Source organism: Vitis riparia, chromosome 7, assembly GCF_004353265.1.
Source record: "Vitis riparia cultivar Riparia Gloire de Montpellier isolate 1030 chromosome 7, EGFV_Vit.rip_1.0, whole genome shotgun sequence".
Taxonomy (NCBI): Eukaryota; Viridiplantae; Streptophyta; class Magnoliopsida; order Vitales; family Vitaceae; genus Vitis; species Vitis riparia.
In genome coordinates this window covers 20,707,474-20,724,552 of record NC_048437.1, presented here as the reverse complement: position 1 = coordinate 20,724,552, position 17,079 = coordinate 20,707,474, and the positions used below count along the sequence as shown (strand labels likewise).

At 38.1% G+C, this 17,079-nt stretch overlaps 1 pseudogene; it reads left to right on the top strand.

Annotated features, from left to right (window-relative positions):
* Positions 1 to 2,078: 2,078 nt before the first annotated feature.
* On the top strand, positions 2,079 to 3,394 carry LOC117918147 (annotated as a pseudogene).
* Positions 3,395 to 17,079: the final 13,685 nt, after the last annotated feature.

Sequence of the window (17,079 nt, the reverse complement as noted above, 5' to 3'; positions counted from 1 at the left end):
AGGACTTATTCGATCTAATTAAAAACCACATAGAGGTGCCTAAGTGGACTAAATCAGATTAAGGTATTTCTTGACCTTTTCGTTGGAGCTATGATAAAGTTTTTTTTTGTATATGAGGTAGCATAGGTAGAAGGTTAGAAGGATCAAGTTCATATCTTTAGGCATCTCTAATATGTTTCTTAGATATGGTTTTGCATTAGATGTCTCTTAGACAACAATGACAACACAGGGCCCTCAAAATGTGCTCATTCACAACAAACAATGCCAGTCATTTCTAAACTCTTAGGATGCGCATCTTGGAGATCTAGAGTGACAACTCAAGTAGTTGATAAAGTTGCCAAAAAAGCAAAGTCAATCCCACTTTTCCTTTGTTGATGATTGTTTTCCTTACATTATCTTTTTGGGTTATATTGTAAAAGGATTGTGGGATCTTTAAAATTTCTCTTCGTATTCATTATTTATCCATTCTATTTAGTAAGCATTGGGTGGGTGTAGACCCTCCATTTTGTTCCTTTAGCACATGTCTTTAAGTTCACTTCCAGTGCTCCATAATACTTCTTTGATGGCCCAATACTACTCACGTAGCTTATCTTTTCTGAGCCATTTTGGAGACTTTGGTTGAGAGGTTTATCTGGCTCCACATTATGACCTTGGTTGCCCTTCAAGTTTAGATTAGGCTTCAGTTAGGTGCACTTTAGGTTAGACTTAGTTAGGTCCATCTAGTCTCACCCTAAGCCCGAATAGGTATACTTAACTCATTAAGCACCACCTTAGGCCCATTTAGACACCTTAGGCCCGTCTAGGTTCACTTAGGCCCACTTAGACACACTTGACCTATTAGACATTCTTAGCGTGACTTGTATGGTTGCATGACTTATTTATCTCATTTATTTATTAAATTTTAATTTTATTATTATTGTCAATCACTTTTATTTAATAATTTATTATGTTATTTATTTGTTTTAATTTATTTTCATTGTTATCAATCACTTTTATTTATTTATCTATTTATTTATTTATTTTTATTATTATCGATCACCTATTTTTATTTACTTATTTGTTTGTTCATTATCTTGCTATTTATTCATTTATTTATTATTATCATTTGATCATTCTTTGAGAAAATCTTTGTTCGTTTATCCAATTTAATAATTTGAAGTTTTATAGGAAAATCTACCAATGGAGAAGTTTTTGGAAAAGATAGGACTCTTTAAGTGATATGCATGGATTATTATTATTATTATTTTTTTTAAATTTAAAAGAGGATTTTTATTGTGGATGAGATAGAGTCCGAAGATAAGAGGAATCCTTAAGTGGGGACGACTGCCAATTGTTCTAAAAGGCACTAGCATATGCGTTTTTGGAACAAGTGAAGAGATATAGGAAAAAAAGGGAATTTTTTTGGTGTTCGCTGAAAAAGTAGAATTGGTGGTACACTTGTTTTGAAAGGATTTTAGATAGAAACGACAGCTTGAAGCCAAACGATCGGAGTCGAGACTGTCCAGGGATGCTTCTCGTTACTTTCTATATTCTCACTTATATTTGATTCTATTGGTTGTTTATGAACATTCAATCTTTTATTATTTGGTGAGGGCGGTAAAGGCCACAATTCATTTTGTTCAAACCAGTTGTTTGCTCCTTCACTATGTTTTGGTTTTCATTCTTTTTTTAATGCCATTGATTTTATCTGAAAGAAATCTATATGTGGGTTCATCTTTGAATTTCATGCTTGAAATCATGCCCCTACTTGCTTTCGAATCCTATTTATAATCATCTCCTGAATCTTGGCCCATGGATCAAAACTTGAAACCAGGCTTTCTTTATGTTCATTAGTTGGTACATTTTTTTATTTCTTGGGTTTTTACTATGTTTTTATCCATACTCTTTATTTCACTTTTCTAATGATCTTCTGGTCCCTATTTGTATATCTGGGTGTGTATTGGGGAGATCTTTTACATTAACAGGTAAGACCCTTATTGGCTGATAGTCTGTTGATGAGATAAGACCATTGAAAAGCCCAAGTATCTTGGAAATTATTGGTTCCATTATTGGGTTGTATGTGAGCAACGTGTATTTCTATGGGCCCAGTCAGTGAAAGAGTAGAGGCAGATTCATTACAACATTTATCAGCTAGGTATTGTTCTCTAATGCCTCCTCCGAGGTCTACTATTCCAACAACATTCAGTCCAGATGGAAAAACACTTGCTTCCACGCATGGTGACCACACTATAAAGATAATTGATTGCCATACTGGAAGTTGCTTAAAGGTGTTAACTGGTCATCGAATGACACCTTGGGTGGTTAGGTCCCACCCAGTGCATCCTAAAATACTTGCAAGTGGGAGTTTAGATCATGAAGTTTGTATATGGGATGCAAATACTACGGAGTGTATAGGATCTCGTGATTTCTACCATCTTATTGCTTCTATTGCTTTCCATGCCAAAGGAGAACTGCTTGTTGTTGCTTTACGTATGGCACTACAGCAGGAGAGGGGAGACTTTGTCACCAACCCTTATATTGAAGACAAGACGTTCACTTCGTGTTATGCATTTTCATTCTTATGGTGCTCCAGTTCTCTTGATTGCAGAGGTCAATGATCTTGATTCTTCAGATTCTTCAATGACAAGAGTAATATCTCTGGGTTACTTGCACTATCCTCCTCCTGTAGTATTTTTGGCGAATATTAATTCTAGTGACCGTCTCAAATTGGCTTCTGAACTACACCTTGCATCCTTACATTTTTCATTCATTCCTTTATTTGCAAGGGATGATTCAAGAATAGATTTGTATCACGCTAATAGACCTAACGATTCAAGGAGGGTACAAAAGGGGTTCTTCTGGTTCAGTGCAATTTCAAACAGATGCAAATACAGTTGGCCAATATGATTATATGGTGTTTCCCATGGAAACTTCTCCTATTATGCCTTCTTACTCAAATCCTAGTACAGGAGGTACAAAAATTAATCATGTCCCTAATGGAAAGGAAAATGGTATTCCGGACCCCAAAATTGATGCCATGGATTCCACTGAAATGCAACTTGTGGAACAAAACCAGCATAGAAGCTATGCAAACCTAGATACTTTTAGTGGTGCCAATAGTGCATCACATGGAGTTCCTGGGCACATATCTAGTATGCTAGAGTCCATCAAGTTTAGGCATCTGCATCAGTTTTTACCTTGTAGAGGCCCAAAATATTGGGAATTACCTTTTCTGTAAAAATAATTAATGGGTCAAAGCTAAGCTGGCATATCTCCAAAGCTCTCTCTTAATGGAGCCATTCATGAACATTCATCTCAAAATATTGGTATGGGTTCTGCCATCTTGAATCCTGATTTGTCTACTTATAACATTGAGGTTCCAGTGATTTCTCCAGCAATGTCAGCGACAACATGATGTGAAGTTTGATGAAGTAACCTTCAACATAGCCAGGCAAAAGATGACAAATAGTGATGCGAACCTCAATCGACACGCTTTGAACCCAACAAACAGTATTGGAATAATTGCCCAAGAAAGCTAAAATATAGATTTTTGATAGAACCCTGACCCAACGTTTATAAGTGAAACGCAAACCAAAAGTATAAGTAACAGACCTTGACCCAATGATTACAATGGAATCACAAACCGAAGGTATAAAGTTTGAAAGCCACAAGGAAGAATCCTTGATAAGTTCACAGTTCTTGGAGAACCAAAAGAAGAGCAAAGCCTCACATTTTCTGATTTTTTATTCAATCAAAATTCTTCCCTATTACAAGGAGTGCATGTTATTTATATGTCATGACAAAAAAACTTACTAAATATTAAAACCCTAAATATAAGTTAATTTGGTCTGAAATTAGCAGATCCAAAATAGGAAAATAGCTAAAAAAAATTCTAAATAATAAAAACCTAAAATTAAGGTAGATTTGGCCTGAAATTAAAAGCTCTAGAATAGGAAAAATGTCTATTAACTGATATGGAGTTGGAAAGTCAATCAGTCATCAATCCACACCATAAATCACACCCAATCAAGCTAGATTAGCCCTCAATAGCTTGGATTAAATTTATTACACCTTCATCTTCCTTTGGGCCAAGCTTGGAATGTCCTGCGTTAGAATCAACCCAAATCTCTTGAATTAGCCCACTAAGTGCTTCTTTGATCTTCTTGGATCTTGCTTTAGTAATAGGTCCAACTGGAACATGTAATGGATCCTTGAATGCTGGTTGATTCTCATCAAACAGGCTACAAATTCAAGAAGCATGGTGCCAAAATATAAATGAGGGTATAAATGTTTTGGCCCTTTTTCCATTTCTTGATAACCAAGTCATACTTTTGGGAGCATCAACAACTATATAAGAGGATGGAATCATAATTTTCACCTTGTTCTACAACTGATACATGCATTGATGTCGGGTTCATTGGAATGCTAGTACGTAAGAAAGATAATTGATTGAAAAAAGTTGCCTCCAACACCATGATCTTCAAAGTGTTTTTGTTCAATACCACTCGGCTCTACCGCCTACAGAATTTGGAAACGATAGCAAGCATATTTTGGAAGATATTGGATGTGTACAACATGAAGTCCTACTACAGGTTGCTTTCTTTAAAAGTGCCAAGATGACAAAGTTATTGATTTTATTTAAAGGCATTGAACAGGTCATATTCCTATAATCTTGTTATGGTGAACTGCTTACATGGACATGGGATGATTCAGTCAGTCATTTGCTTTTTATGGCTAATGGAGCCCTCACTTCACCTATAGTGATTGATGATGGGAATTCGAAGGTCAGTTCATACTATTTGATGCAATGAAGACTATCTACGAGTTGCTTTTGTTTGATTATACAAAGTTGGCCATGTCCTTAGCGCTGCCATGTTGATATTGCTGGCGTCCAAGCATTTTACACTAGAGGCCATTCCCATGAAGAAGATCATCATCTTCACACTACTAAAATCTCTCCACAATTCTCTGAAACCGTCATAATCCCAATTGCTCATCATGAGTTTGGCGCTAAATAAACCCAGAGTTGGAAAAGACCCACAAGGAGAGCTATCACTTTCTGGTTCGGTCTATATAACTAGGAAAGTTGAAAACAATGACCTCGGTGTTTGAAATTGCCACAAGGGTTTTGAAAAATAGGAATGCCTCGAAAGATGCAGATTCGAGGTTTAGTTTTGATAAGAGAGCTAGACCACTTAAAACAATGGGCAATAGATCTGTATACTTATATGAAGGTGATGGATTCTATGGTTCCAATTTGGTTCATGGATCCACTTTCCAGAAACTTAATTTTTGTTTCAGATGATTCTCTTTTAAAATAATGGAGTAGTGGCACAAATTTGCTAGGGAAAAATGCAAGTGTCAACTATACACCCAACCTGTCTTTGTTTCATTCCCTTCACTTCTCGCGTGCATGTAATTTTGGAAATGCATGTCCATCTTATTGTACATGTGGCCAACACTCTTCTCAGTTTTCTATCACTCCACTGGTGGGGCGCTGCCGGACCCGTTTTTGCTAATCTCGCTTCTGGTTTGTCTTTTCCCATGATAAATGGAACAAAAATGTATAAAAATGAGAGCTTTGTGGGGGAATATTGTTGTAAGCCCGGATTTAGCGTCATTATCGGTGATGGAGCCCAACACAAGTACAACTAGGAAAATGATTGGCGGGACGCCATGATGTTTGAGAATTGTAGGGTGTTGTCGCCAAACTATAGGGTTAGGTGGATGGTGAGTGTTGCTGAGGATTCACTTGATTTTGGCTTGGAGGCAGCAATTGGGTCAATGAATTACATGGCGTTCGGATGGGCAGACCCAAAGTCAACTTACTCACCCATGCAAAGGGGCATCATGTGACATCACACAACTGTTTTTCATGCACATCACCACACAATCTCAAGGGGACTCTATATGGCCAATAAGGTGGTCCACCATACAGCCCACACACACGCTGCTTTGAAAGGGAAGTCCTAAAATGCACCACCCAAATGGCCAAGTGTTCGATTTTTTTTTTTTTTTTAAATTCTTCATTTTTTAATGTTAAATATTTATTTTCATAAAAATCCAATTCCCGAATAATTTTCCAAAATTCCAATTTTCAAAACTTTAATCTACAAATAATTTTACAAAATTCCAATTTTCGAATTTAATTTTTAAAACTTCCATTCTCAAATAATTCTTCAAAGTTCCAATTTTCAAAACTTCCATTTTCAAATAATTTTCCAAAATTCCAATTTTTGAATTAAATTTTCAAAACTCTAATTTTCAAAATTTCGATTCTCAAATTTAATTTTTTTTTTTTAAATTCCATTCCCGAATAACTTTCAAAAATTCCAATTCTCAAATTTAGTCTTCAAAAATTTAATCTTCAAATAATTCTCCAAAATTCCAATTTCCGAATTTAATTTTTAAAAATTCCATTCTCAAATAATTCTTCAAAATTCCAATTTTCAAAACTTTTATTCTCGAAGAATTTTCCTTTTTTCTTGATTTTTAATAAGCATGAAGACAATTTTCATAATTCCAGAACAATGGAATTTGTGAGATTAATTCATGCAAAAACAATTAGGGCTTTGGTGGGGGCCTAATATCCATGATATTTTCTTCAATTATTGCTTGCTTGATATCTGATTGATTGCGTTTCCTCGTGAATACATGAAATGATTTTACACCTATTATTGAGCTAACCATGTTCTTCATTTTAGCGCTCAATTCATTGTCAAGGTACACTCTCTATCACCCCATTTTCAAAATTCCACGAATTTATATTTCTTTGCGTACTATGCCTTGCTTGGTGTCATGCTTGATTGTCTTGGTATACGTTGGATTGTTTGGTTATCTTTGATAAAAATGCATATTGTGTACTATATTTTTATACTAACTTTGATGTTTTATGATAGAACTTGAGAAGCAGTCTAGGTACACACTTTGACTCTCCTTTATGATCATGATTTGACTTTCTAGCTTGGCATGTTAATTCTGAAATCACCTAGCCTACCTAGGTATCTATAATCAACCAATTAATTGCCCAATTTCCCTCAACTTAGTCAGTAGAGACCTTTGTAAGGCTTAGAGGGTGCTACTTTTAGAGGTACCTTCCTAATAGGTAACCTGATCCCGGACCTAGACTCGAGTTTTTCAAAAACGTTTTTCCAAAAATTATGTCACTTTTTTAGGGTTTCCTTTTTTGTTTTATTTTCCATTTTAAAATAAAATAAAATAAGTGGCAACTCCAACTTTTCCAAAACTATTTTTTCACATATAAAAATGAGTCTCGCTATTAAGTGGGGACGCACAGGAAAAATGTTGCTCCACAAATTGGCGACTCCACTGGGATTTAATTGGTTGATTAGAGGGTACCTCATTTTTTTAGGCAAGGTGATTTAGTTTGCTTGCTTGATTGGTTTGCTATCCTAACATGTTTGATTGCCTTGAATGATCACTTGATTGCTTGCTCACTTCAGCATGATTCATTCTCACATATGTTAGATAGGACTTTGTTTGTATGGTACTATATGCTTGATATGACTGTTTGTTGCATGACAACCCTTGCTCTTGTACGATTATATGATTGTTTTTCTATGTTTACCTTCTCACTTTAGATCTTAGGTTTTTCGGATGTACCCACATCCTTCACTATACACTGTAGATTATCCTGAGTGTTGAGAGATGGAAAAGCCTTCATTATTAGGAAACCCCCAAGGAAAGCGAGGAAATGCATGTGTGGAGGTGATGACCACCTTGCATGAAAGCACCCCGTCTCCTTGGAGGCATGTAGAGGGTTGCGTACCGCTAGAGGGTACGATTGTTTCTACTAGGGATCCTTTAAGCCACTCATTTTATCTTATAGAGCCACTTTAACCTTGTAGGCTAGCCTAGATCCAATTAAGATTTCATTCCTACACGTGGGTCCATCTGTGGACCTTCAGAGCTGCCAAGATCACAGTTGGGTTCGATAACCCTCGTTGTAGTCTCCTTTTGGTGTGATCAGAGATGGGTATCGAATTGAGTACATTTGGGCTATATTTCTATGCACTTATCAGTTGATTCCTACAGAGTCACTTTCGTACCACACCTTATCCAGTGTTTCCATATTTGTAGAAGGGTTTACCGTATCCAATTTGGGTTCGCCTTTGTTGATTAGAGTTAGAGGTAGATTGACCAAAGTATCAGACCGGTTAGACCAGACATCAGATCAGAGAGATATAGACTCACAAATAGTTACCGTTGACTAGTTTGCTGTAGCCATGGCTTTGATCCAGGAGACTATAACTAACCTTGGTCAGAGGATAGATGGGCAGCAAGCCCAACAGGTCCCGATTCAGGAGGGTGCCCTATACGACCCTATGGTACACTAACCCCTCTACCCAGTCAGTCGACCCCGCAGCCTATACCATTTACTTTGCATAGTTAGACCAAGATTGCCCCGCCTCCTATCATATTGCCTACCCTGACTTCAGAGGACCCACATGCTCGTATGGATAGACTTAAGCAAATGTTGAAGCAGATGAGGACTTCAGATAGAGTTTTTACTTGGGGGGATTTTGATGGAGCACTAGTGGCCAATTTACCGGCCAAATTTAGGATGCCTGAGATTGAGAGATACACGAGCATAGGTTATCCTCGCATCCATTTGAGGCTTTATAGTATAGTTATGAAGGCCTATGGACTAGATGAGGCCCGGATGGTTATGTTTTTCCCCATGTCCCTAAGCAGTGTGACACAACATTGGTTTGCTTTATTGGATGTATCACGCCATCAGACTTGGGATGATCTGACCCAAGAGTTTTTGAGATAGTTTGCATTTAACACTATCATTGATGTTTCGAGGAGAGAGTTAAAGGCTTTGAGACAGAGGCCAGAGAAGTTAGTCACCTCATTTATCTCCCGCTGGAGGGAGAAGATTTCAAAAATTGTTGATCTTCCTTCAAAGATGGAGCAAATTAGTATGATCATGAGGAACTTATGCCTAAGTTTGCTAGACACTTAATGGATTTCCTCACACGGAATTTGGATCTTTGGTACAAGATTTATATAATATAGATGAGGGCATAACTAAAGGATTATGACTCGAGTCTTCCCTACTGACTTTAAAGGGAAAAAGCCTTTGGGAGGACATAGATCAGGAAATGTTGGTGCTATCAGTTCAACAGGGATGAGACCTCCTAGACGCTATCAGATAGTTGAGAAGACTTTTGGATTCTACTATCCACCATCACCTCATGTGCAGTATAGGTCAGCTGCTCCTTCTAGGCCCATGACTCCTACTTATCTACATCCAGTCTCACAGCCTATTTTTGCTGCACATGTCCCGAAAAGACCTCCTACCTCATACACTCGGCCCCGAGCCCCGCAGACCACTACTTATGTGCAGCCATCATGTGAGTTTTCTCAGTTGGGTATGCCTTTGAGTCGAGCTTTTCAGAAGCTCATAGAGGGTGGATTATTGACCCCATTGGCACCCAAGCCAATACCTTAGCCAGTGTCACCTCACTTCAGATTAGACCTACACTGTTCTTATTATCAGGAACCAGGGCATGACACGGACCACTACAACACTCTGAGACATGCTATTCAGGATTTGATAGACTAGGGTTTAGTTAACTTAGGAGAGCCATGTGTAACCACTAACCCTCTTCCTGCCCATTCTACACACGTAGTGTCTCCACTTCTAGGAGATATTCATCACATAGACCTTATAGAGGATGACAATATACATATGTTGAGTTGGGATGATGGATTACCTAAGTCGATTATTTTACATGACAATTGTGAGGTTGATGGGGTTTCATTGGGTCCTCAGGTTTCCACACCATTCATTTTGATCCCAGATGGGACACCGTTTCAATTGACTCATTCCACACCTTTGGTTATCAGACGCTAGGATACCTTTGTCCCTTTCACTTTGTGGCTAGATGATGATGATTCAGAGGGGAGAGATATATAGATTATGACTCGTAGTAGGAGGATAGCTTAGCCACCACTACCAGTAGTCAGATTGTTTGAGGGTGTAGCCTCTCATGAGGAAGTTATGAGAGAGGATGATGAGGTGTTGAGATTGTTACAGAGCACTGAGGCTCATATTTCTAATTGGACTTTATTAGTATCATCCAATACTCATAAAGATGCTTTGATTCGAGCCTTGAGTCATATCAGGGTAGAGACTACCACCAATCCAAAGGGGTTGATTCATACGATGACTGTCAGTAGGGCCACTTTCATTGTGTGTTTTAGAAGATGATTTGCCACTTGAGGGTTTAGACCACATATGTCCTCTATATATCACATTTGGTTGTTTAGGCCATAGAGTTCCATCAGTCATGTTGGATAATGGCTCAGCCCTGAACGTCTGCCCTTTAGCCACTACTATAGCCCTTGGTTTCGCACCTTCAGATTTTGGTCATTCTACTCAAAAGTCAGAGCATATGATAGCACTAAGAGGGAGGTTATGGGTACCTTGGTAATTGATTTATAGATTGGTCCAACTACATTTTCTACTTTGTTCCAAGTTTTGAGGATTCCTACATCTTTTAACATATTATTAAGCCGACCTTGGATTCATAGAGTTGGAGCTATCCTTTTTTCCCTTCATCAGAAGGTAAGTTCATTCATGATGGGCAGGTCATCACAGTACAATCTACTAAAGATATGTTTCATTTTCCGAGCTAGTACTTCAGATTAGCTATAGTGAGGATGACCTATTTTTGACTGGGTTTACTTTTGATGAGACATAGACTCTTGAGATTAAGGATTTTGCAGAGATTTTGTAGCTATGTCATTTGATCAGCACAACAGTACAGTGGTTCTTAATATGATGAGGGGTATGTATTTTCTACCCGGCATGGATTAGGACTACGTCAGCAGGGACTAGTGAGTTTATAGATGTTATTGACCATGATACGACATTAAGACTTGGGTTCATTCCTACTAAGGTTGATTACCGATACATGGCGCGACTGGGCAAGAAGAGAGTGAGGGCTGATTGTCTCACACACCATTTGATTATCCTATTCGACTCTATAAGATGAGTTTGGTCGACTACTTTATCAAATGATCAGAGATTCGACCCCGTCTAGAGGAGATTGATAGTGTGGTTCATACAGATAGAGAGATTGAGCTTCAACATCTATTTCACCAGCTACAATTGAGTGATGGGGCTCCTGGCACTTTTGTTTCTATGGTGATTACTCTTCCATCTCCAGATCGAGCTAGTTTGTTGTCCTATGCTTCCCAAAGGAGGTCACTAATGATGGAGTGGTCGTTGATCCCATTGAGAGGATTGATGGAGTTGTTCCCCTTGATGAGTACCGAGAAGAGATGGACATGATGACCATGAGTCAGATTACCCGTATTGTTCAGCTTCAGCCTGTTTCACCATTTGATATGTTTGGGGTGTCTACCAGTGAGGTTGTTGAGAAGACCCAGACTATTCCTATTCGAAGTTTTTGGCGAATGATGGTAGTTTGTTTAAGACACTGTTAGCCCAATTGAGGGAGCGTCCGACCTTGTGGACCCACATATTTCCTTTGATGTTTTATCAAGATTTGTCTCCCGCTCTAACGATGTTTCTATTGCTTCATTTATGGATTTGAGTATTTGCCTGTCTTTTATGATAGTATCTTTATATTTGCACTCCATCCACCCACCCCTTAGATATTTGATATAGATGATGAGATTGCACCACCCGATTCAGATAGAGACTTTTTTTATCATGACTCTGATCCCATAGATGAGAGAGTTTCACCTGCTACAGGGGATGTTGAGACTGTTGATTTTAGTACAGAGGACTAACCTAGAGAGCTAAAGATTGGTTCACCACTATCTACAGACAAGAGTGATAGACTTATTCATTTACTTAGGACATACTTAGATGTCTTTGCGTGGTCTTATGAGGACAAGCCTGGTCTCTATCCCGCTATAGTCCAACACCACTTACCTATCCTACCACATGTCAGACCAGTTAAGTAGAAATTGAGGTGATTGCACCCACGTGGAGTCTATAGGTGAAATAGGAGATTAAAAATAGCTTAGTGTTGGATTTATATCAGTGGTTGAGTATCCAGAGTGATTGGATAATGTCATCCCTGTTCCCAAAAAGGATGACAAAGTTAGAGTTTGTGTTGATTTCAGAGACCTTAATAAAGCCAACCCTAAAGATACTTTCCTCTCTCACACATTGATTTGTTGGTCGATAGCACTATAGGTCATTCGATGTTGTCTTTCATGGATGGGTTTTCAGGATATAATAAGATTTTGATGGCTCAAGAGGATATGGAGAAAACAACCTTTATTACTGAGTGGGGTACCTACTGTTACAAGGTTATGCCATTTGGGTTGAAGAACGCAAGAACCACTTATCAGAGGGTCGCTACTACTTTATTTCATGACATGATGCATAGGGATGTTGAAGTTTATGTGGATGATATGATTGTGAAATCTCGAGGCAGAGCAGATCACCTAGTAGCTCTAGAGAGATTCTTTGAGAGGATTCGAAAATTCATATTAAGGTTGAATCCCAAGAAGTACACCTTTTGAGTGACTTTTGGGAAATTGTTGGGCATACGGTCAGTGAGCGGGGAATAGAGGTCGACCCAGATAAGATCAAAGTCATACTTGACATGCCTATGTCGAGGATTGAGAAAGAGATCAGGGGTTTTCTAGGTAGGTTATAGTACATCAATCAATTCATAGCCAAATTGACAGACATATGTGAGCCCATCTTTCGTCTTTTGAGGAAGAACTAGCCAACAGTTTGGAATGATGATTGTCAGCTTGCATTTGAGAAAATTAAGGTGTATTTGCTTTCTCCTCCCATTTTAGTGTCTCCCATGCAGGGACATCCACTTCTTCTGTATTTGTCAATTTCAAATATGGCCTTGGGATGTATGCTAGCTCAGCTTGATGACTTAAGGAAGGAGCGAGCTATTTACTATCTGAGTAAGAGGATGTTGGAGTATGAGATGAATATGTTATGATTGAGCGTTTTTTCTTAACGCTATTTTGGGCTACTAGAAGATTGAGACATTACATGATAGAGTATTCAGTCTCTTGATATCCTGCCTAGATCTATTAAGATACTTATTTGATAGACTGCATTGACTGGTAGACTAATGAGATAGCTCATACCTTTGACAAAGTTTGATATTCAGTATGTTTCTTAGAAGTCTATTAAGGAAAGTATTGTCGCCGATCACTTAGCCTCACTACCGACATTTGAGAATAGACAATTGATGATGATTTTACAGATGAGGAGTTTATTGATATGACTAACTTATCAGGATGGTACATGTACTTCGATGGTGCAGCAATTAGTCAGGGTATGGGATAGGTGTTCTGTTGGTATCCCTTCAGGGTGATCATATTTCGAGGTCCGTTCGTGTGGCATTCTCTGATCGATATCCAGTCACGAACAACATTGTTGAATATGAGGCTTGTATCATTGGTTTAGAGACTACATTAAAGCTTGGCATTAGATAGATTGAGGTATTTGGTGACTCCAATCTAGTACTCAAACAAATTCAGGGAGATTGGAAGACTAAGGATGTAAAGCTTAGGTCGTATCACATTTATTTGGAGTTACTGGTTGGGAGATTTGATGACTTGAGATATGTTCATCTACCTAGAGCGCAGAATCGGTTTGCCAACACCTTAGCTACTCTAGCTTCTTTTGTAGACATTCTGATTGATGTGGTTGTACGTCCATTGATGATTGAGTTGAGGTCTGCACCCACCTACTGTTGTCTGATTACAAAATCAAATGTTCAGGATGATCTACCTTGGTATCATGACATTTATCAGTTTCCTAGATCTGGCACATACCCTGAGGTAGCCACAACCAAGGATCAGAGAGCACTGAGGTAGTTAGCCCCTAGATTTATGATTTGTGGAGATACCTTATATAGGTGATCAGCTGATGGTATGCTTCTATCGTGTTTAAATCGAGATTCCGCACCGTATAATGAGAGAGGTTCACACAGGAGTTTATGGTCCACACATGGAAGGACACATGCTAGCCCGTAAGATTATGAGGACAGGTTATTTTTGGTTGACTATGGAGACAGATTGTTGTCAGTTTGTTCATAAATGCCAGAGTGTCAGATTCATGGCGATTTCATTCATGCACCGCCATCAGAGTTACATGCTTTGACATCGCTATGGCCATTTTCAGTATAGGGTATTTATATTATTAGGAAGATTTCATCAAAATCTTCCAATAGTCATGAGTTCATCCTAGTCGCCATAGATTATTTCATCAAGTGGGTGGAAGTGCATCATATGCAGGTTGACATCTGTTAAGTTGCCAGTTTCATTAGGTCACACATCATTTGTCGTTATAGGTTTCCTCATGAGTTGATTTCAGATATAGGGGTACACTTTCAAGCTAAGATAGATATTTTATTACAAGGTATAACATCTAACATCACATATCATCTGTATACAGACCACAAACTAATGGGGCAATAGAGGTAGCAAATAAGAACATTAAGTGGATTTTGAGGAAGATGGTTGAGATTTCTCGAGATTGGTCAGAAAAACTGCCTTTTGCATTGTGGGCATATTGTACCTCTTTTCGCACCTCTATAGGAGCTACACCTTACTCTCTGGTGTATAGTATGAAGGTTGTTTTTCCAGTCGAAACATAGATGAGTTCATTGACAGTAGCTCTCGAGCAGTAGATTTCTGAGACAATGGGCTGAAGCTCAATTTGATCAACTTAACCTTTTAGATGGAAAGAGATTGAGAGCAGCAGATCATGTTCAAATTTATCAAAAGAAGATGGCTCATGCCTTCAAGAAACGGATAAGCCTAGACCATTACAGAAGAGGGATTTGGTCTTAGGATTCTTAGAGGTTTGGTTGGAGACCCTAGAGAAAAGTTCAGAGCTAGTTGAAGTGGGCCTTATATTATTCGATAATTGACTCCGGAAGGGCTACATGGTTGACTAACTTAGATGGAAACCAGTTTTCAAAGCCTACCAATGTGGATCAGCTGAAGAAGTATTACGTTTGACATTATGGTCATAAGATGGGTGACCATCATTTCGGTTAACCTTACACCTTATCACCTTTATTGATATATTAGACCGTTGCTAGCCCATTGAGCCTCATATGGTATGTTATAGCCTTTTCTTTTCTATAGCCCTACTATCATTTCTACACCCAAGTTGGTGCCCTTTGATGTATAGTTATGTTTGCTAGGAAAGTCTCATGAGATTTGGACTTATAGGCTTATCTTCCTCATCCTCGCTACTATCACCTCATCACCCTGTTTGTTATATTTCGTTATTTTCACATTTTCATATCAATCCTGGATTTTATCATTGGTCGCTATATTTCATATTTCCTTCACTTAGAATGATGATTCTTCATATATTATGCATAGAGGGTAGTCATATCACTCTTTTCATTCCATCTTTTGATAGTGATTTGAAGATTTCAATTCGAGAGGTTATCTCATGGGTGGGGTTTCATGTGTTCATTAGTGATTTGAGAGAGTTTATTCATCCCTTGTAGTTCTCATTGGAGTATGATTTATTGATAACCAGGGTATGCGCATGCAAAAAAAAAAAATTGGCACAATGATATGTTTGTACTTGATATCCTACTCCAATGAGCATGTGTTGTTATTTGATGGTTTTTATTGGGTTTATCATTTAGGATTTATGCGAGTTCTCCACTAGGGCTTTTTGTTCCTTGAGTCACTTTTGTTATGCAATTGGAGGGATGAAATTTTTTCGTGAGAGATTTGAGTTTTATGAGATCTTTTGTTTCTTGGATCAAAGTTGTTGTACTTTATAGGTATGAGAGTTGAGCAACCTTTCACTAAGGTCTTTGAATCAATGTCTTCTCTATTACTCCATCATGGGTGATATGATTTACCTTTGTTGCACTGATATGTGTTACTCATCATTCCTTTTTTACTTTCTCACTACCTTCATTTGGTTTCCCATCATTTCTTTCTTACTATTTATTCCATTTTTGTCTATTCCGACACCTATACACCTTCCCGATTCGACGCCTTTCTTCACATCGTTTACATGACTTGCTGATGGCTTGACCACTTCTCCTCATTTCACATTTCAACATTAACATTCTCATCAACTTCTCTTAAGTTCACATGCTCATGAGATTTTCCTATGCGTTGTACACGATACAAGAGGTATGGGTTTGATCATTGGGTATTTGAGCCTAGTTTTCTTCTGCTTCTTTGTCTTTTCACCTTGGCCTACATTACGTGATATGTCTTGAGACCACCCTGAGGCCATAGATCAAACATTATCTTTGACAGTTTTCATTTGGACAGCTTTGTAGATTGGTTGAAGTATAGTCATTACTATGTTTTCTCTTATGAGAGATACGTTTGGAAGCATTTGGTTTCTCTTTCTTGCTTGGCATATTGATGTTTAATGGATTTTTGAGTTTGCAGACAGTTCATTAATGATATCGGATTCATCATTTTGTTGTGCATCAGATATCCACATTGGGCATATTTCCCCTTTTCTCTAAGGTTCCTAGTTGTTGTCGGATGATATGGCTATCCCTATTTATGGTTATAAAGATGTTTGATTGATTTTGACGAATTCTTTACTATACATCAATATCCATATTGGGGCATATTTCCCTCTCCATGATGATATTGTGTTCGGGCAACGGTACATAGATAGATGATCATTGTTGGTTGTTTACCTCATGAATCCGACATCAGACATTATACTGGGGCATATTCTCCCCCCCTTGATGAGATTTCGTTTGTGTAGTAATACGAGGATGGATGATAGGTGTTGGTTATTTACCTCATGACTTTGACATCAGATCTTATACTGGGGTATATTTTCTCATTTTCTTTAAGTATCCTTGAGATTAAGACAAAGACCAGCTTGGTTTTAGATTGAGTACTAGTTTGGGGCTTCAAATGATTGATGATATTAGGACCTCCATACATGGTTTTATTAACATAGAAGAGGATCATATTAGGTTTCACTCGAGGAGCGTTGACGGATTCTTTAGTCAGATGCTTATGAGATAGATTGTCTTTGTCATTGTTACCTTGTAGATTGGGTTATCCAGATGAGCAGTACTTTGTACACTTCGAGATTTGCTT